The following is a 21,001-nucleotide window of genomic DNA, read 5'->3' as shown; positions in this document are numbered from 1 at the left end:
CTGCTCTCTCCTGGAAGGCTCATGCTTTTTCTTATCACCTCATGATTTAATGAGCAGATTCCCTTCCTCTAGAAAACCCTCTCCTCTGGGGTTGACCTGGTCATGTCATTTGTTTTCAGGGAGCTGTGTAAAGTTTTAACATTTCATCCCATCAGAAGAGAGTGACCTGCATATTTTCCCATTTCTTTTGGTTACACATGTGAGAGTTTTACGAATATTTTAAATGCTTTAAACTTCTAGTCAAAGTTAAAAGTATTCTTTTGTGTGCCGGCTCTGCTAGTTTACTTAGCACATACTTGACAAGTTTTTGGAGTTTCTTTCCAGTGGCTTAGATCATGTTTCAAAATTGCTGTCACGCACATTTAGTTTTGTTCTTTAATTTTTTTTCTCCCATTTATTCTGTGGCTATGTTTAATAATCCATAGACCATGGGTTTCTGGGACCCAGTGGATCCTGACTTCTTCAAATGTCCTTCCATTGGGCTTCATTAGCTGATTAAGTGTTAATACCCATTCAATGTCTTCTACTCTTAAACTAGTCAGTCATTAAACTGAATGTCCAAACCAAGTGCCAGGATATACGAATGGTACTTGTTCCCAAAGGGAAGTTGCTGTAGGAAAGAGACTTCACAAACAGCTCTGTGAGGTTCAAGTTGCTCGGAGAAGGGTAGGCTTTGAGATAGCTGGAGCTGAGCTTCGGGAAGGACTTCAGTGGTGCAGTTTCCATGTCAAAATATAAAGTTGTAGCTGTCTGTTTGATTGTAAGACAGTCTATTTCGTTTGAAAGTTTACTCCACTTTCTCATTTACCACATGAGGGCTCTAGCACCATAAGTTCCATTCTGTGTTCCCATGCTGGGATTATAAGTGCCCACCATAGTGCCTATTCTTGTTGTTTGTTTTATTTGTTTTTGTTTTTAGTGGGTGCTGGGACTTGAACGTAGGTCTTCGTGTTTGTACGGTAATTTTTTTAGATATACTTATTTGCTGCCTGTGTGTCTGTGCGCTACATGCCTGCCTGGTGGCTGTGGAGGCCAGAAAAGCATGTCAGGTCCCCTGAAACTGGAATGACAGACTTTGATGGGCTACCATGTGGGTGCAGGGAATTGAACCTGGGTCCTCTGTAAGAGCAGCAAGTGTTCTTAACCACTGACTGAGCCATCTCTCCAGGCTTGTCATTCTTGATGGTAGCCATTCTTACCGGAGGAGGGTGGACTCTCCCTAAGTTTGAATTTGCATTTCCCTGTTAACTAAGTATATTGAACATTTCTAAAAATATGTATTGGTCATTTGCATTTCTTCTTTTGAGAACTCTCTATTTTATTCATTAGCACATTTATTGAGTGAGTGATTTGGGTTTGGTGTTTCATTTTTGGAGTTCTTTATAGATTCTAGATATTCCCCACCAGGTTCATAGTCGGAGTTCTTTATAGATTCTAGATATTAACTCCCCACCAGGTTTATAGTTGGCAAATATTTTCTTCCGTTCTGTAGGCTGTCCCTTTGTTATACTTGTTTCCTTTCCTGTACAGGAGCTTTTTAAGTTCCATGTGACCCCATTTGTCAGCTCTTGTAGTTACTTCCTGTACTCTTGAAATCCCAAATGGAGAAACTTGCTGCAAAATAATCTACAGTAGTAGATTTATTTATTTATTTTTTTTTTTTTTTTTTGTTTGTTTGTTTTTACTACAGTAATAGTAATCTGGTTAGAAACTCTGGCTGAAAGACCCACTGGGTTGAAATCTTTCCTTAACTTCTCTGCAGAAATGATGAATCTTTGTTGTCAATTTGCCTGGATTTGGAATCACCTAGGAGACACACCTCCTGCTGTGTCCGAGACAGTGTCTCCAAAGAACTTTAACAGAGGTTGGAAGACCAACCCTGCACATGAGTGGTTTATCCCACGACTGAGGTCCCAAGCTAAATCAAAAGAGTAAATACGGAGAGAACGGAACACCAGCATTCATGTCTGCTCTTTGACTGCATATGCAATATGACCAGCTGCATGGTGCTCCCAGTACCACAGCTGGGGCCACCCAGGCTGCCAGACTTTCCCATCATGGTGGACTGTACCCTCAAAGTACCAGCCCAAACCCTCCCTTCTTGTAGTTGCTTTTAGTTGGTATTTTGTTACAGTAACTAGAAAGGTTGCTAATGCAGGGTTAGATGTATTGTTGCTGTGATCAAATACTTGGTCTAAATAACTTAAAGGAGAAAGCATTTGTCTTGGCTCACAGCCTTAGGGCTTTCAGTCCTTGGCTTTGTTGATCCAGGGCCTGTGGTGGTGGTGGTAGTGGTGGTGGGGACACGGAGCATGATGACAGCAGAAATGTGTAGACTTGTCATGGTGATCAGGAGAAAAGGGTCTGGGATAACATACAGCCCCAAGGACATACTCCTAGTGACCTACTTCCTCAAGCTAAGCCCCATCTAAAGTTTCCAGAACTCCCCAAAATAACATCGCCATCTGGGGACCAAACACTCAACCGTGATTCATGGAGGACACTTCCATATTCAAACCATAACAAATTATGTGCAAGCCCATGAAATACCTGCAAACACGATTTTCTCAGGTCCTGTTCTCAAACAAAGGAACGCTGAAGAAAAAGGACCTTGCAGACCCAGAGTGTACCCATCCAGGAATCCACACTTAGCCTGTGTGTGGCTCTTCACCACAGAGAAAGCAATTGACCTGCATGGAGAATTTATTAAACATGCTGTGCCGACTGCCTGAAAATTACTTGTTTCAAAGCCCTTTAGAAATCAGAGGTCCTGTGAGCTTAGCTTTTGGACCCGCCACCCACCTGCAGCAGAAAGTAATTACAGCTGTCAGCCGCAAATAATCGCTCCAGCATCTGAACGAAAGGGAGTCTTCTCTGGGAGCCATTACGGTTGCGGTGGCCAGTGAGCTGCTCAGCTCGTGGTCTCTGCCCTGGTTGCTGGCAAATTGGGCCATCGGTCTCAACCAGTGTGGAAGTGAGAGAAGGGCGAGCGGGTTTTAATTGGTGGAACGTGAGCCAGAGCTTAGCCTCTGCAGGGCAGAGTCAGCTGCTCTGCTGAGCGAATTGAGTCTCTCCTCTGCTGGGCTCTCTGGGTAGCTTTCCCAGCCAAGGTCTTGTCACTGGTTCTGTCCTAGGACACTGAAGTTCTGACCTTTTCTTCCCATTCTTCCCCGGTGTTCATTAAACTTTACAAAGGAGTCTAATGGGCAGGCATCCCCAGCATGCAGCTGGGTAGCAGTATCGGGCCTTCAAGGTTACCATTTACAAAGGAAACGGATGGAAAGGATTTGGCAAGGACAGAAAAATCAATTTATAATAGAGGGAAAAAAATTCAGACTACTACATACTGTAATTTCTTTCCAGTAATAGTGAACCCCCCCCACAGGTGTTCAGGGGTCCTGAAGGACACTGCCTGTATCTCCAAAAAAGCTAGCTTGGCTTTGCTAAGCATCCCAATCTTCGGCCCAGGTCTTGGGTCTTCTGCGTCTGTTTCATCTTTATCAAAATGAGAGAGGCAGGGTGGTTGTTGTTTTAAAACTCTCCTTGTTTTAAAATCCTACTCTGGGTTTGAGGCACAGCTGAGCAATGTGGTCTGGATGCTGATGGGATGCTGTGGACAAGAAGCCTAGAGGTGAGTTTCTAGTGTTGTTTGTTTGTTCGTTTATGAGTGCTGGTAATTGGACCTACAGCCTCACACATGCTAAGCAAGTTCTCTACCACTGAGCTATATTCCCAGTTCTTCTTCTTCTTTTTTTTTAATTAATTAATTTTATTTTATGTGCATTGGTGTTTTACCTTCATGTATGTCTGTGAGGGTGTTGGATTTCCTAGAACTGAAGTTATGTGGTGCTGGGAATTGAACCCGGGTCCTCTGGCAGAGCAGTCAGTGCTCTCAACCCCTGAGCCATCTCTCCAGCCCTATTCTCAGCTCTTTAGTGATTCCCATCAGAAATAAAATTGAAAGGTGTTTTTAAACTTTTCGTCTTAAGTTTTCTACAAGTCTGTGTCTACATGTGGTGTATGTGCACACACATACACACCTATGTACATGTATAAGGGTCAGTAGAGGATGTTGGGTCTTCTCTATCACTCTCCACTGGTTTGCTTTTGTTTTTGAGGCAATGTCGCTCACTGAGCCTGTAGCTAGCCTACTGCTCAGCAAGCCCGAGCCAGCTTCCTGTCTCCACTTCCTAGGGGCTACAGGTACACAAGGCCACACTGGCTTTACTGGAGGTCTGGAGGTTTAAACTTAGGTCCTCATGCTTGACCTGCAAACATTCTACTTAGAACCATCTCTTCAGCCCCACCTACAAGGTTTTTTTTAAAGGCTTTTTGCTCACAGGGCCAAGGGCATAGTTAAGTCCTGGGGGAAGTTGAGATATAACTGGGCCAGTATTTGGGAGGGAGCTGTGTACCTGGATGCTGGACATCATTCATCATACTGATACCCAAACTGACTATTGTGGATGCATTATTTAGGATTTGTTCTTGGGGGCTAGAGAGATGGCTCAGGAGATGGCTGCTTCTCCAGAGGATCCAGGTTCAATTCCCAGCACCCACATGGCAGCTCACAACTTTCTATAACTCCAGTTCCAGGGGATCTGGCATGCTCACACAGACATACATGCAGGCAAAACATCAATGCACATAAAATAAAGATAAACAGATTTTTAAAAACACTGTTTTCTCCCCTCTCCTTTTTCTGATGGGGTCTTGCTCTGTGGCTAGGCTGGCTGTGAACTCTCAGTTCTTCTGTCTGACCCCTCTCCGTGGCTGTCGCCACAGGCGTTTGACACATTCATGCTTGCTTCTGGTTATGTTTTATTTTCAACTCGATGCTCTATCTTCACAGTATTTAAAAAAAATTATTACTGTTGTGTATGTGTGTGAGAGAGAGGTTAAAGTGAGTCCACACAACACACACACGGCACGGCATGAGTGAAGGTCAGAAAACAACCTGTGGAATTGTTTTTCTCCTTCTGTGTAGCGGGTAGCCATTCCAGCTTTGACCTGGAAGTTCCAACCCCCATTGAGACTTCGGTAACGGTCATGCCTACAAGGCGGGGCCAAGAGAGGACCCTGAAGACCGGAGATCCGGATGGGCCGGCTCTCTTGGTTCCTGGACCCTGGACGCTGGAGCTAGACTGAGCAGAGTTCTCCAGAGAACACCGTCGGACTGTGCCACGCCTTTCCCAGACTCTGTAAACTATCCCTTCACTTGTGAGTTACCCTACAAAATAAACCTCTCTTTCAGTACATGGAGTGGCCTTAATAATTTCACCAATACTTCTCTCTTTATGTGGGTTATGGGGATTGAACTCGGTTCACCGGGCTTTTAGGGCAAGCATTTTGCCTTTACTGGGTGAGCCTTCTGTGGTGGTTTGAAAGAAAATGGCCCCCAAAGGGAGTGGCACCATTAGGAAGTAAGGCCTTGTTGGAGGAAGTACGTCACTGTGGGGGCGGGCTTTGAGGTCTCATACATGCCCATTGTCTCAGACCACTTCCTGTTGCCTGTGAGATAAGATGGTAGGACACTTGGCTACTTTTCCAGCCCCATGTCTGCCTGCAGGCCACCATGTCCCACCATGATGATAATGGACTAACCCTCTGAAATGTAAGCCACCCCAATTAAATGTTTTTCCTTTATAAAAGTTGCCAGGGTCATGGTGTCTCTTCACAGCAATAGAAACCCTAAGATACTCTCCACCCTTTAATGTGCTGTTCTCATTGTTTTGTTTTGTTTTTTAATTTTTTTTTATTTTTTATTTAATGTGTGTGTGTGTGTGTGTGTGTGTGGTTGGTTGGCTTTTCGAGACAGGGTTTTCTGTGTAGCCCTGGCTGTCCTGGAACTTGCTCTGTAGAACAAGTTGGCCTCTAACTTAGAGATCCGCCTGCCTCTGCCTTCCAAGTGGTGGGACTGAAACTGTTTGCCACTACCACCTGGCCTCTACTCTCATTCTGTAAGTGTCAAATGCCACCCTTTGGTGAAGCGAGTGGGATATGGAAGGACAGAAATTGAGGTTGGGGTTGGCATGTTTCTGCTTTGGAGAGCCTTCTTACTCGGGTACCTTGGAGAGCTCTTTCTTTTTCAAGGTGTTGAGTAGTATGCAGACAACTCTCACTTGGATATTTATTTATTTATTTATTTATTTATTTATTTATTTATTTTATTTATTTTTTTTTCTAGACAGGATTTCTGTGTATCCCTGACTGACCAGGCTGGCCTCAAACTCAGATATCCACCTACCTTTGTCTCCCAAGTGCTGGGATTAAAGGTGTGGGCCACCACTGCCCTGCCGGACATTTTCCTTTTTAACCCTCCTCCCCCATTCAATTATTTGGTCTTCTCCATATCTGGACTGGTCTTGACTTTGGTCAAGCGGTGGTTGTGGAGAAAGGGCCAGAGAGTTGCCCCAAGTATGAGAGCGTTGAGTGGAGAAATGGGAGTAAGAGCGATTTGGCTGCATAAAGGTGAAGAGATGGCGTGGACTGCCAGAGCGGAAGCCGCAAGCCTTTCTCCTGCTGGATGGAAACAGCAAGATGACGTCACTGTACAGAGTGGACTGGTGGAGGAGACGGGGTGAGGGACAAGTCAGGATGCTGACTGGATATTCCAAGAACATAATGGCAAAATTGATCAAAGTGACAGAGTCAGTCTTTTTGGAGAAGACAACAGTGGATTCATTGAGAAGAGAATTGTAGTTATGGATCTTCTCCTTAGGAAAAAATACACATTGCATGTTCCCAGGATGTAGTTTGGGGGCTTAGGGGTCCTGGTGGGAAAAGAAATGGATGATTTAGTAATCCTATGACTCAAAGAAGGAATAACTGTGCTGTGAAGCTGGTGGCAATCAGTAGGGTGACTTAGAAGAGGTGGCAGTGTGAGGAGAGTGGCTGGGTTTTGTTCCCTCCACTAGGACATGAGGGGGTTATGTTTTGGGCAGCAGAGTTGGAGGGGAAGGTGTGAGTCCTTAGATTGGATCATGAGAGCATTCATTTTGAGAATGAATGAACCCCAGGAATCCACAACAATAGCAATAAAAACCAATGAGGGAACGTAAATGCGAATGACATGGACTGTGTCTATACAGATACCGTTCCTAGGACTTAGGATCACTGTGGTTAAAAACCATTCATAAAAATGCTTCATTGAGTTGCAGTTAATACATACAACAGATCTCTGAGAGACTTAAAAAAAAAAAAAAAAAAAAAAAAAAAAAAAAAAAAAAAAAAAAATGCTTCATTGATATATTACAAGCTTAAACATTATGTTTGTACAAGAGTCAAGATCAAGGGCTGAGAGATGGCTCAGTGGGGAAAGCGCTCACCTTGTCGCACGAGCATCTAAGATCAGATCCCCACCTAAAAAGACTGGGTATGGCCTGGTGGTGGTGGTGGCGGCGGCGGCGGCGGCGCAGCAGGCGCGCAGCGGCAGCAGCAGCAGCAGCGGCGCACGCCTTTAATCCCAGCACTCGGGAGGCAGAGCCAGGCAGATCTTTGTGAGTTCGAGGCCAGCCTGGTCTACAGAGCGAGATCCAGGAAAGGCGCAAAGCTACACAGAGAAGCCCTGTCTCGAAAAACCAAAAAAAAAAAAAGAAAAAAAAAAAAAGAAAAAAAAAAAAAAAAAAAAGACTGGGTATGGGGACTGGTGAGATGGTTCAGTGGTTAAGAGCACTGGCAGCTCTTTCAGAGGTCCTGAGTTCAATTCCCAGCACCCACATGGTGGATCACAACCAACTGTAATGAGATCTGGTGCCCTCTTCTGGAATGAAGTTGTAGATGAAGACAAAGCACTCAAGTCAAAAAGAAATAAATTAAAAAAATAAACAAAAAGACTGGCTATGGCAGCAGGCACCTGTGATTCCAGCACTTGTGGGGCAGAGACAGGAGGATTCTGGGGCTTTGTCTGGACAGTCATTGTGTCTCAAATGGCAAACTCCAGGTCGACTAAGGTATCAAATGATTGAGGAAAATACCTGAAGTTGACCTTTAGCCTCCACATGTGTCTGCACAGGTGTACACACACACACACACACACACACACACACACACACACACACACACACACACGGGGTGGGGGAGGAGGGTAGACAATATGTAAATGTATAACTCTGTCACAGTGATCCCACTTAGAATAAACTGAACATGAACAAGATGTGCTGAGTCTCTAAACCTTTACAGTCCTTTCCACGGCATCTCCAGTGAATGCAGAGCACATCTCAAGAGCCTCTTTGCTGGCTAAGTTCTCTCTCTCAGTCACCTCAAGGTAGCAGCTGGGGTACTAGCCTCTTCGGACACTATAATCTGCACTCAAGTGACAGTCCTTTGGAGGCTGTTCCTATTGGAGATAAGAATGATATGGTTATTTGCCCAAGCATCTGGGGACTGTTGTCCAAAGAGACCACTGCTGGGACGTTTGTGTTTTTGAGGGAATCACCAGTCGATTTATTTATTTATTTATTTATTTATTTATTTATTTATTTATTTACTTACTTACTTACTTACTTACTTACTTACTTGTTTGTCTGTTTATTTATTTTTAGCTTTTCATAACAGGGTTTCTCTGTAGCGTTGGAGCCTGTCCTGGAACTCGTTCTGTAGTCCACACTGAAACTCACAGAAATCTGTCTGTCTCTGCTTCCCAAGTGTTCTGGTTAAAGACGTGAGCCACCACTGCCCTGTGGGAATCACCAGTTCTCAGGGGAGCCAAACAGATACATTGTTTCAGCCACTAAGACTGGATGGATCCCTGAATCATTTTCCTGTCACCCTCCCAGGCAGGCTGTTGCTGTTTTCCTGTGTCCAGTGGTCTTTGGCTAGGCCAGGTAGAGATGACCGCCTGGGTGGGTTCACCATGTCATATCCACCCTAGATCTAAGCACCAGTCCTGACTAGGTTAGAAGTCAAACCCTTTATTCCCTATGATTATATCAGTCCTCCCATCCAGGCTCCTCAGGTAACTGGAAGCAAACACCTTTGGTTACCTGGGTAGTTCTGTGCAAAGTGGCTCACATACTGAAACACTGTGTTAATTCCTTTTGTGAGCTATGATGAACTTAAGGAGAGAGAGATTTGTTTCATCTTAACGATTTCAGAGGGTTTCAGTTGGCCGTGGTGGGGTAAGGAATTAGTGGGACAGATGCGTTCTCATGGCGACGGACCCGGAAGTGGGTAGAACAGACAGAGGCTCTGAGTACAGCACAGTAGCAGACTACTTCCTCCACCGGCTGCCCTTCCTAAAAGTTCTACATGTTTCCAAAAGATTGTCACCCGTGAGGGAACATGTTCAAAACATGAGCCTGTGGGGAACTTTAGACTCAAACCATTACAGGTGATTCTGGAGGCCTCGGGTTACCTGTTTTCCCAGCTGCTCCACAGCTTTGGGGACCTATTGGGATAATTATAGCATACTGTCCTTAAAAAGGCTCCCCGACCAGGGACAATTAGAATCTCAAAGTCCTCGCTGCATTGAACCGCTTCCTCTTCTCGAGGTACATCTCCAGGGTGAGCAGATGTAGATCTTGGGTGGAATTGGCTGAAGCTGCCTGGAAGAGGCCTGGGGGAGTCTCAGCTGCTTAGGTATTTACTGCCCCGGCCAGGCCAGGCTGCCAGGCTGGTGCAGCAGCTGGATTCCCGCTGAGCCCCTTTGTCCCTGTAGTTCCTTCCAGTGCATCTGTGACTGTGGGAGCAGCACCATGGACCGCTAACCTTTCCCAGCTCAGCCTCACCTCCCTGTGAGTTTCCAGCTGGGACCATGTTCTACACCGGGCGCCCTCCGGCCATGACACTGGGGTTTCCAGGAGGTGGACACCCTCCCTGTGGGAATGCCATCTCTGTGTTATGTGAACTCAAACCGCAGAACCCAGAGCAGTGCTAAGAGCCCTGTCAGGACTTCAATAAATAGTCAAAGACAGTGACTGCTAGGCCACACAGTCTTGGTGTAGAACCTTACAGTCATCCTGACAATTCTAAAAGTTTGCAAGGTAACATGATAAAAGAGCTTCCAAAACCCCAGGTGCCTCTGGCCAGGGCTTTGGACCCTAGGGTCTTGCTTCTTGGCTCCAAGGAAGATGATGGTGCCAGGCCTTCATTTACTCAAGGTAGGAGGCTAGGTTTTTCCTGGATGCATTCCAACATTGCATGGACCCCGGTGAGGCTGGCCAATATTTAGAGATACTGATTCAGTACTTTGTCATTGTTACGTGATCCAATTCAAAAGAAAAAATTCTACCCAGCACAGTTCATCTGACTGCCTGGGTTTTCACAGCCCCACGTATGGAGTTTTACAGCAATTAAAAACATAATGGGGGCCGGGCAGAGATGGTGCACGCCTTTAATCCTAGCACTTGGGAGGCCGAGCCAGGCAGATCTCTGTGAGTTTGAGGCCAGCCTGGTCTACAGACTGAGATCCAGGACAGGAACCAAAACTACACAGAGAAGCCCTGTCTCAAAAAACAAACAAATAAGCAAACAAAAAACAAAAAAAAGAAAGAAAACATAATGGGTAACACCCAAGACAGTAAATAAATGACCGAGCTCATAGCAAGTATCAATTTATAGAACATGATAGCATGGTGTAAAATGACAGCCAGCAGCTTAAAAATGAGAAGGTGGAAATTAATTTTATTTTAATTTTTAATATGCCTTTGGCTGCTTAAAAATATATTAAAGATTCACATAATGTAATGTATATGTTGGCATTTATTAAGCCGTTGATTTGGGAGCAAAGTAAGTGATGTATGTGTTTAAAGTATTAAAGAGTCAGCAGTGATAATTAACTGGAAGGTCACCAAGGAAGCCGTGATCAGCGTCTCCTGTAGGAGCCTCCATAGATTATGCAGACATATGCTGCTGGAACAGCGGAAGCTGAGATCGGCTGCTTGGTATTCTTGGGAGACACTGAAAACCTGCTCGGATGAATCAGTTAGCTAAACATCTGAGGCTTGTGAATAAGCAAGGAACGAGCTTCCATCTTCCATGCCACCTTTTAATCCACCAAGGAAAGATCTGGCTCTTCCGGCACAGGCCAATCAAGCTGCATGGTGAAGGCTCTATGACGTCAGCATCACTAATGAGGCCGAATATTGCTTTTCTGTTGGAATGACAGTCACTACTATATGACTTTTCACTGCTGAGGTCTTTGAATTTGAAAGCCCTGACTTGAATTCTGTTTCTTATTTTATTATTATTATTATTTATTTATTTATTTATTTTAAGAACTTATAAGCCAAGGGCTGGAGACATGGCTCTGAGGTTAAGAGTGGAGGACCTGAATTCAGTTCCCAGGACCTATATCAGGTGACTGATGACCACCTGTACCGCTGCTCCAGGGGATCTGATACCTCTGACTTCTGCTGACCCCTGTACTCACATGCACACTCCCCCACACAGACGTAGACACATAGGTGTATGTATAATTGGCTACAAATTTGGGATCCTCACAACTACCTAGGCTTCAATAATTTGCTAGCAAGACTTGGAGAACTCAAGAGTGGGCTCTGTAGTTGGCTGTCTGTGTCTAGGTATTATAAGGAGTTTAGAGGGGATTCAAAGAATAAGAGAGTGTGTGTAGATTATGCAGAAATGGCATATACATAATTTTATAAAAGGGATTTCAGAGTGATTTTTGCATCCATGGAGAGCCTGGAACCAATCTCATGCATATTCATGATTGTACTTACTATTACAGTTTTATAATAAATGCTAGATATCAGCATCAGCCAAAATGAGAAGATGCATGGGTTGAGTTCTGACAGGGTCCCAAATGTGGAGCTTGTGTGCCCTCTTCCTGTGGAACTGAGATGTGCTAGCATCTCTTAGCACAGCACTCTGCTTCCTGCCCAGGAAGCTATTCAGCCTCATTCTAGAGTTTTCTCGTTTTTGTTTTCTTTATTACCTAGGCACGATTGGACTCAGTTTCTAGTTACTTCTCCAGTGCAAGGCCATAGCTGCCCTTCCTGGCCTGGCCGCCTCCCCCACGAGGATGCTGTTTGCTTAAACTTAGCTATATTCAAGCCTACCTATTCTCCCATCATATTACTTGGGGAATTTCAAGGGTTTCATGTTTTCCTCCCAGGAAGAACCAGGAACAAAGATCAAATAAACTTTGATTGATGATTGATTGATTAATTGATTGATTGATTTAATTTTGGTATTTTGAGACACGATTTCTCTGTGTAGCCCTGGCAGTCCTGGAACTCACTCTATAGACCAGGCTGACCCTGAACTCACAGAGATTCACCTGCCCCTGTCTCCTGAGTGCTGGGATTAAAAGCCTGTGGCTTTTTTGTTTGTTTGTTTTTTTTGTTTTTTCAAGACAAGGTTTCTCTATGTAGCTTTGGAGCCTTTCCTAGAATTTGCTTTGTAGACCAGGCTCGACTTGAACTCACAGAGATCCACCTGCCTCTGCTGGGGGGATTAAAGGTGTGCGCCACCACTACCCAGCTTTTTTTTTTTTTTTTTTTTTTTTTTAAGATATTCTTTTTTTCAGTCTTTTCTCATCTCTCATACCCACTACCTGTTTTTATTTTATTTTTTACTTTATTACCTGTTTTTATTTTATTTTTTATTTTATGTGTACAAATGTTTTGCCTGCATATATGTAAGTGTACTACCTGTGTGCCCAGGGAAACCAGAAGAAGATGTTGGATCACCTGGAACTGGAGTTACAGACACTTGTGAGCTGTCATATAGGTTCTGGGAATTGAACTCCTGTCCCCTGGAAGAGCAGCCAGTGCTCTTAACCACTGAGCCATCTCTCCAGTCCCTAAAATATCTGTTACACAAGGCCAGGAATGTTCAGGCCCTCCTCCCGGCTGTTTGTCCAGGCTCTGACAGCCCCTCTCACGGCACCCAGCCACAGCCTGCATTGAGATCCTTGAGCATACTTGAAACTTTGCACCTACTAGTTCCTCTATTTGTCTCCTCATTGACCTATTTAATGCCTTACACTGTAAAGACTCAGGTAAATAGCTCTACCTCCCCAGAGGTACTGTCCTCTGGAGGGGCAGTCAGTCTTACCTCCCTGTGCTACTTGTGATCTGCTGTTCATTCATAGATGTTATATAAATATTACAGAATGCCCCTGTTCTGGACTGAGCTCCTTCATAGTCTCCAAAGGACTAGACCAAAAAAAAAAAAAAAAAAAAAAAAAAAAAAAAAAAATCAAACTGGAGTCACCTGTGCTAAAATTCTGTCCCAACAGACCTAAGCTTTTCTCACCTCCTAAAGCATTGGTAGGGAAAACAAACAAACAAAAAAAACAAACAAACAAAAAACCCACCAAAGAAAAAAAAAAAGGCCAGGCGGCAATGGCACATGTCTTTAATCCCAGCACTGGGAAGGCAGAGTCAGGCAGATCTCTGTGGGTTCGAGGCCAGCCTGGGCTACAGAGAGAGCTCCAGGACAGGCACCAAACTACACAGAGAAACCCTGACTCGGATCCCCCCCCCCAAAAAAAAACCCAACAACAAACAAACAAAAACAAAACCAACCAACAAAACAAAACAAAAGCATTGGTAGGGAGAAGACTCAGATTCCCAGTCTCAGTCTATGTGATAATAAAGTTTCCTCTGCTTTGATCTTTATCAGAAAACGAATCTGAACTAACCTGAGATTGGACAAACACCAGGTTCTGTCTTCCAGTCCCACCTTCAAAGAAAGTAACTTCAAAATTGTCGGTACGCTCCTTGGTCTTCATTTCTGCTTCCTTCTACCCTTTTCTGTTTGCAAGATAAGCCTCCTCTCTTGGCCGACTGGAATGCTAAAGCGAAGTGTTGCCTGGTTCCACAACTGCTTTTTGTTTGTTGTTTGTTTGAGACAGGGTTTCTCCATGTCGTTTTAGTTCCTGTCCTGGATCTCGCTCTGTAGACCAGGCTGGCCTCGAACTCACAGAGATCGGTCAGGCTCTGCCTCCAGAGTGCTGTGACTAAGGGCGTGCACCACCGCAGCCCGGCTAAGGCTTTTTTTTCTTTTTTTCAATAGAAACAAAAACGTGTCACAATTTTGTCTTTGGATATGGGTTATCTTTGCAACTTCACTGTACATGGCAGGACTCCCTGCTGAAACGTTTCCGAGCTACTGGGATATAATCAGGACCTCTGTTGAGTAACCGTACAGAGAGCCTCGCCTTTATTACTTGAAATTGTGTTTGCCTTTGAGGAAGAGTCATCTCCCCTTCCTTGGTGGCCCATACTGTCATCTTGTGCCCCAGGGAAGCGGTCATCCATCATTTCATCACTACAAATGTTCTCCTTGAACACGGGTGCACAAACCACTCCTCGAGACATCGTGCCTATTGGGAGCACTTCACATTTTAGAAAACTCTTAGAAGAATTCAGCTCTCCTGCAGCCGTGTTCATCTGAATCACGTTGTAAAGTGCCAAGAAAGACTAATTCCTTTGCTTCATTCCCAAATAAGTAGGTATAAGGGGGAAATCAATTTAATTTAGATTCCCCTCCCCTCAGGTGGAAAATGCATCCTTTTGCTCTTTTTTTAATGAGGGGAGATAATGACAAAAGCGATGCAGATGGGAAAAAAGGGGGGGGGCAGGGGAGCGGCAGGAGGAGGGGCACAGTAATCAACCGGTTTCCACTGCTGCGCCTGACGGATAAGCACCAACAAGCCAAACAGCGGCTGAGAGCACTTGCTGCTCTTCCAGAGGACTGGGGTTGGATTCTTTCTGTGTATTTCTGTGGGGTTTCTCAACACCTTTTGTGTTTTAGACCGATTGTAGACTGTGTGAATTGTACATTACGCACAAACAGGCTGGTTTAACCAAATGATGATCCTTGGGATTGTGTCTGGTCACTAAAACCTTTTCTGGGCTAGAAAGATGGCACTTGCTGATTTTGTACAGGACCTGGATTTAGTTCCTAGCATCTAGATCAGGTACTCCCAACCAGGAGATTTGATGTCCTCTTCTGGCCTCCATTGGCAACTGCACACATGTGGTGCACATACAAAGGAGCAGGCATAGATAGGTATCTGTGCTAACTAAAATTAATCTAAATAAAACCAAAAAAACAACTTTTCAACCTAAGACCCCCACTGCAACCACACACACACACACACACACACACACACACACACCTCCATCCACCCTCATCCCCACCCCCACCCTCATCCCCACCCCCACCCTCATCCCCACCCCCACACACTGTGAAGTGGATCCAGACCTTTATTTATCCCCTCACCGTTAGCTCTGATTTTCACATTTTCGTTTACTTCATGGAGACTAACAGAAAATTCCTGAAGATTGAGTGAGTTGATAAACCCGTTTCTCCAGTTTCCCTGAGTTAGTGTGGATTCTTTCTCCAGAGAGATGAAAAGGAGTTGACTTTGACCTACCTACTCTGGGTAGACCAGTTTAGAAGTCTCTCATCCTCAAACTACCTGGGAACAGGTTCTGGGTTCATGACTCCGAGTGTGGAAATTGACTCATTCATTTTCTATTAGCTAAGAACCTTGGGTTCCAGAGACAACAAGTGAACTTGAATTTGACTACCAAAAATGGGAAAAATATGGGGAAAAAGGTATTTGGCCGTTTCCTAGAGCAGAAGCCCAGAAGTGAGGGTGGGTTCCAGGGACAAGAAGCAGCAGCTCTTCAAAACCTCTGGGACTCCAGCTCACACCGGCCTTTCTTTCTTCTCTGGTTGGCTGATGCGTCTCAGCTTCTGAACTATTATAGTCTGGATGCACAAGGAGCGACTAGCTTTTTGTTTGTTCAGTTCAGGTTCTGAAATCCTTGGGGAAGGTTGGGCATGGTAGCACATACCAAGCTGAGGCAGGAGGGTGTTAAGCTGAAGGGCCAGCCTTGGTTATGGAGTGAGACCCTGTCTCTGAAAGCAAAAAAAAAAAAAAAAAAAAAATTGAAAGTAAATAACGCAAATGAAGACAACGACAGGGAAAGACCTTTGCTTGACCTGGCTTGATCAGTCAGGCTGAACACCTATCAACTGAAGACTTGGCTGCGTTGGGCCGCGCACTTACCAGGACATCACAGGTGACAGACAGGCTGGGATAATGAGGCCATAGTGTACTGACATGGGCTCTTGATATAACATTTCCTTCCTAAAGAAGACAGGATCGTGTAGGCATTGTTTTGCCAACAAACTTGTTTTAAGGGTGAAAGCTACATGCACCGCACAAATTGGCAGTGGACTGATTTGCCATGGCTGTATCTGCTAGACCTGTACAAAATGCACTATTGTGTTAAACTAAAAGTGAAGTTTTGAGCTGGGTGTGGTGTCACATGCCTTTAAACCCAACACTCGGAAGGCAGAGGCAGGCAGATCTCTGAGTTCAAGGTCAGCCTGGTCTACATAGGGAGTTCCAGGACAGCCAGGGCTACAGAGAAATCCTGTCTCAAAATTTTTTTTTGTCAAACACTGAGTACCTCCATATTTTTGTTTCTGTCTCTTAGAGATGTTCTGCTCCCATCCCATCCTCTTATTACTGAAAAGGCGTGCGGGGTGGGGGTGGAGGGGCTTTACAATTTTTCTTATTAACTAATTGATCCAGTGATTAATTGGTTAACCAATTGCGAGTGTATGTCTGGGCCTGTGTGTGTCACAATGTGTGTGGAGGTCAGAGGTCAACATGTGGGCGTTGTTGCTCTCCTTTCACCACATAGATTCCAGGGATTGAACTCAGGTCATCAGTCTTGGCGGCAAGCACCCTTTCCCACTGAGCCATCTCACTGGCCCCAAAGGCTGCCTTTGGTGACTTTTCATCTCACACTTGCCATTTCTCATTCCTCATGGTCACAGGAGTGGTCTTCACTAAATTCCAGCCTGTCTGTCTGTCTGACTGGCACCCAACCCCTCTGCAATGAACTGAAGCTTTCTTTTCTCCCGCGCACTTCCCTCTTCCCCTTCATCTCTCTCCTTCCAGCTTCAGAGATGTTCAGAGGCGACCAGACAGACAGGAGCTGTAGAGACGAGGCCGGAGAACGAGACAGATGCCAGAACAGAAGCGTGCCAGGTTAGCGTGAGTTTTCTTTCCCTGCCTCAAACCACAGCGATGCTTAAGAAGTGGCTGAGCAGGGCACCGGCTGCCGTTAGCCACGCTACCCACAAAGCCAAGTGGTGATTTGAGACCGTTTCTGGTTTATGCTGAGAAATCCCTGTCACATGCACTGGAAATACCCAGAGTTTACTGATGGAAACCAGAGTAATAACAAGTGGTTCGTTCTCACACCCTTTGTGGTGATTTTTATATGCAGAAAAGAATATTCGGGGGCTGGAGAGATGGCTCAGTGGTTAAGAGCACTGACTGTTCTTCCAGAGGACCCGGGTCCGATTCAGCAGCTCACACTCTCTGTAACTCTAGGTCCAACCTCACACATACATGCAGGCAAAATACCAATGCACATAAAATAAAAATAAAGTTTAAAAAAATAATATTTAAATCTTCCCCTTTAAAAATTTTTTTGAGACAGGATTTCTCTGTAGCCCTGGCTGTCCTGGAACTCCCTCTGTAGACCAGGCTGACCTTGAACTCAGAGATCTGCCTGCCTCTGCCTTCCGAGTTTTGGGTTTAAAGGCATGTGACACCACACCCAGCTCAAAACTTCACTTTTAGTTTAACAGAATAGAAAATTTTGCAGAGGTCTAGCAGACACAGCCATAGCAAATCAGTTCATAGCCAATTTGTGTGGTGTATGTAGCTTTCACCCTTACAAATGTTAGAAAAGTAGAAATAATAATATTTCATAGCATTTGAAAAAAAAAAACTTTTTTTTGAGCCAGGTGGTGGTGGTGCATGAGTTTAATCCCAGCACTCAGGAGGCAGAGGCAGGCAGATCTCTGAGTTAGAGGCCAGCCTGGGCTACAGAGTGAGTTCCAGGAAAGGCACAAAGCTATACAGGGAAACCCTGTCTCGAAGAAAATCAAAACAAAAACTTTTTTTTTGAGACAGGGACTCTTTATGTAGCCCTGGCTGTCCTGGAACTCTCTTATGTAGATGAGGTTTGCCTGGAACTCACAGAGATCTTCCTGTCTCTGCCTCCAGGGTTAAAGGCGTGCGCCACCATGCCCTGTACATTTGAAAATGTACACAATTGACTTCCAGTGTAGTTGCAACAGAGAATGGAAATCCTGCTTGGTCTCTAGTATTTCTGTGTGATCCTTTTCCAAAAAAGTGTGCTGACCTTTGGTTTAACTGATCAACATTCAAGTGGGGCTGGAGAGAAGGCTCAGTGGCTAAGAGCACTTTCTGTTCTTTGTTTTGTGTTGTGTTTTTGTTTTTTTGTTTTTTTGATACAGGGTTTCTCTGGGCATTCCTAGCTGTCCTAGAACTCACTCTATAGACCAGGCTGGCTTCAAACTCAGAGATCCTCATGCCTCTGCCTCCCCAGTGCTGGGATTAAAGGCGTGCACCACTACTGCCTGGTGCACTTGCTGTCCTTACAGAGGACCCGGGTTAAGTTCCCAGCACCCATACGGTGGCTGACAACTGTGAGTAAGCACACATTGCACACACATATGCAGGCAAAACACTCACAGACATAAAACAATGATCACCATCCAATCTATCAAAACAAAGTTAAAAATACTTCCTCTGCTTCTTTCTAGGTGAGAAGGATAAAACTTGTGAGTGCTTGCTTGCCGGGCAGTGGTGGCCCACGCCTTTAATCCCAGCACTCGGGAGGCAGAGGCAGATGGATCTCTGTGAGTTCGAGGCCAGCCTGGGCTACCAAGTGAGTTCCAGGAAAAGGCGCAAAGCTACACAGAGAAACCCTGTCTTGGAAAAACAAAAAACAAAACAAAACAAAACAAAAACTTGTGAGTGCTCACTTGCTAGGCAAACACACTTGTGCTGGGGATGTCTTTCTGTGTGCTGTGAATGTGTTGCTCTGACTGACGGATAAATAAAACACCGATTGGCCAGTACCAGGCAGGAAGTATAGTATAGGCAGGACAAGAGAGAGGAGAGTGCTGGGAAGAGGAAGGCTGAGTCCCGGAGTCACCAGCCAGACACAGAGGAAGCATGATGTAAAGATACTGGTAAGCCACGAGCCATGTGACAAAATATAGATTTATAGAAATGGGTTAATTCAAGTTGTAAGATCTAGCTAGCAAGAAGCCTGAGGCACAGCCATACAGTTTATAAGTAATATAAGTCTCTGTGTGTTTACTTGGGTCTGAGCAGCTGCAGGAGCCAGGTGGACACAGGAAAACTTCAACTACACACTACTACTGAGCTACACATCCTGCCCTCAATCATTTGTTTTGTTTGTTTTGAGACAGGGTCTCAGACTAAAGTCCAACCCAGGCTGGACTTGAACTCACAGCCATTCTCCTGTCTCTGCCTCCTGTGTATTGGGATTATAGGCATCAGCCACCAGACCTGGCTCATTTTTTTAAAAATGCTTTTAACAAAGCATATGGTTACACCCTTACAAAACTATCGCCCAAGTCAAGAAACACAACACTTCTATGACTCCCAAATGTTTCCCTGTGGTGCCTGTGTAGAACACCCTACTGAGCTCCATTCTGCCATTATATATCAATATAAGTATTTTATAAGATTTTGCATAAATAAAATCATACAATAAGCACTCTTGGTGTCTGGCTTACTTTACAGCATTCTGATTTGGAGATTCACCTGTATAGTGATATTTTATTTGTGCTGAAGTGTGATTTTATTTGTATGTTAATAGTTAAAGTTGCCTGGAGATCAGAGGTCATAGCTGTAGCACAAATCTTAAAAGGTCTTATTAATAAAAGCAAACCTGGAGCCAGGTACTGGGGTCAACACTGGAAGATCAGAGAAGCAGAACAAGCCATAGCCACCTTGCCAATTCCTCAGCTGATCCTGTTTCCTCAAACTGGAAGCTTCTGTGTCCTCATCTGAATGGCTTTCAGCTGAACTGCTGCTCAAAAGCCTAAAAGCTTAACCAGCTCTAGTTCCTGGTTTTCATGCCTTATATAACTTTCTGCTTTCTGATATCACTTCCTGGGGTTAAAGGCGTGTGTCACCATGCCTGGCTGTCTCCAGTGTGGCCTTGAACTCACAGAGATCCGGATGGATCTCTGCCTCCCAAGTGATAGGATTAAAGGTGTGTGTGCCACCATTTTCTGGCCTCTATGTCTATCTTGTGGCTGTTCTGTCCTCTGACCCCAGATAAGTTTATTAGGATGCACAATATCTTGGGGGACACAATATATCACCACATTTCCCCTTTTTGTCTAAAACAATAAAAGGTTACAATCAAGAATTACATTAACAATGTCTATTCCATTATCATTAGACAGATTCAAACAAAAAACTCCATTATACATATTAACAATGCCCAGTCCAGTAACATTTGATAAACTCAGACAAAAAATTTCATTACTTATCCTATTTAAAACAAGTAGTTCCTTTTTAAAAGTAGATTCAATAATTGACCTTTTCTCTTACCATATCCATATTTTCTTTTTTATTTTCATAATAGATTTAATAAAATTACCTTTTGTCATTTTTATATCTTCCCCTTTTTCTTTTTAGAGTAGATTCAATGATTTACCCATTTATCCTATTATTTCTTTATCTTTTTTCTCTGAGTAGATTCAGTGATCTACCTCACATAGCCATTAAGCAGAACTGTCTGGCAGTGGTAGCACACGCCTTTAATCTGGTCACATGGCAGGCAGAGTCTCTGTGTGTTCAAGGACACAGCCATGCATGGTGAAACACGCCTTTAAGCCTTTAATCTCAGTACGAACCATAGAGACCTAGAGGTCTGTATAGACAGGCAGTGACGAGGAAGTCATGTGGTTGGGTTTAGAGCCAATGAGAAGGCAGAACAGAAAGGCAATAAAAAGACAGAACACAGGAACATGGTCTCTCTCTCTCAGGGGAAGGATGGCAGCCATTGGTAAGCTAGAGGCTATTAGCTAGTACTCTGATCTCTTGGGCTTTTAACTTGGTATTTTGCTCTGTGTTTCTTATTTAATAAGACTGTTTAGAATTTTGTCTACAACCATGATGTTTTATCAGCAGTTTATTCCTTCC

This window comes from Peromyscus leucopus, chromosome 14 (genome assembly GCF_004664715.2).
Source record: "Peromyscus leucopus breed LL Stock chromosome 14, UCI_PerLeu_2.1, whole genome shotgun sequence".
Lineage (NCBI taxonomy): Eukaryota > Metazoa > Chordata > Mammalia > Rodentia > Cricetidae > Peromyscus > Peromyscus leucopus.
This window is presented reverse-complemented; position numbering follows the sequence as displayed.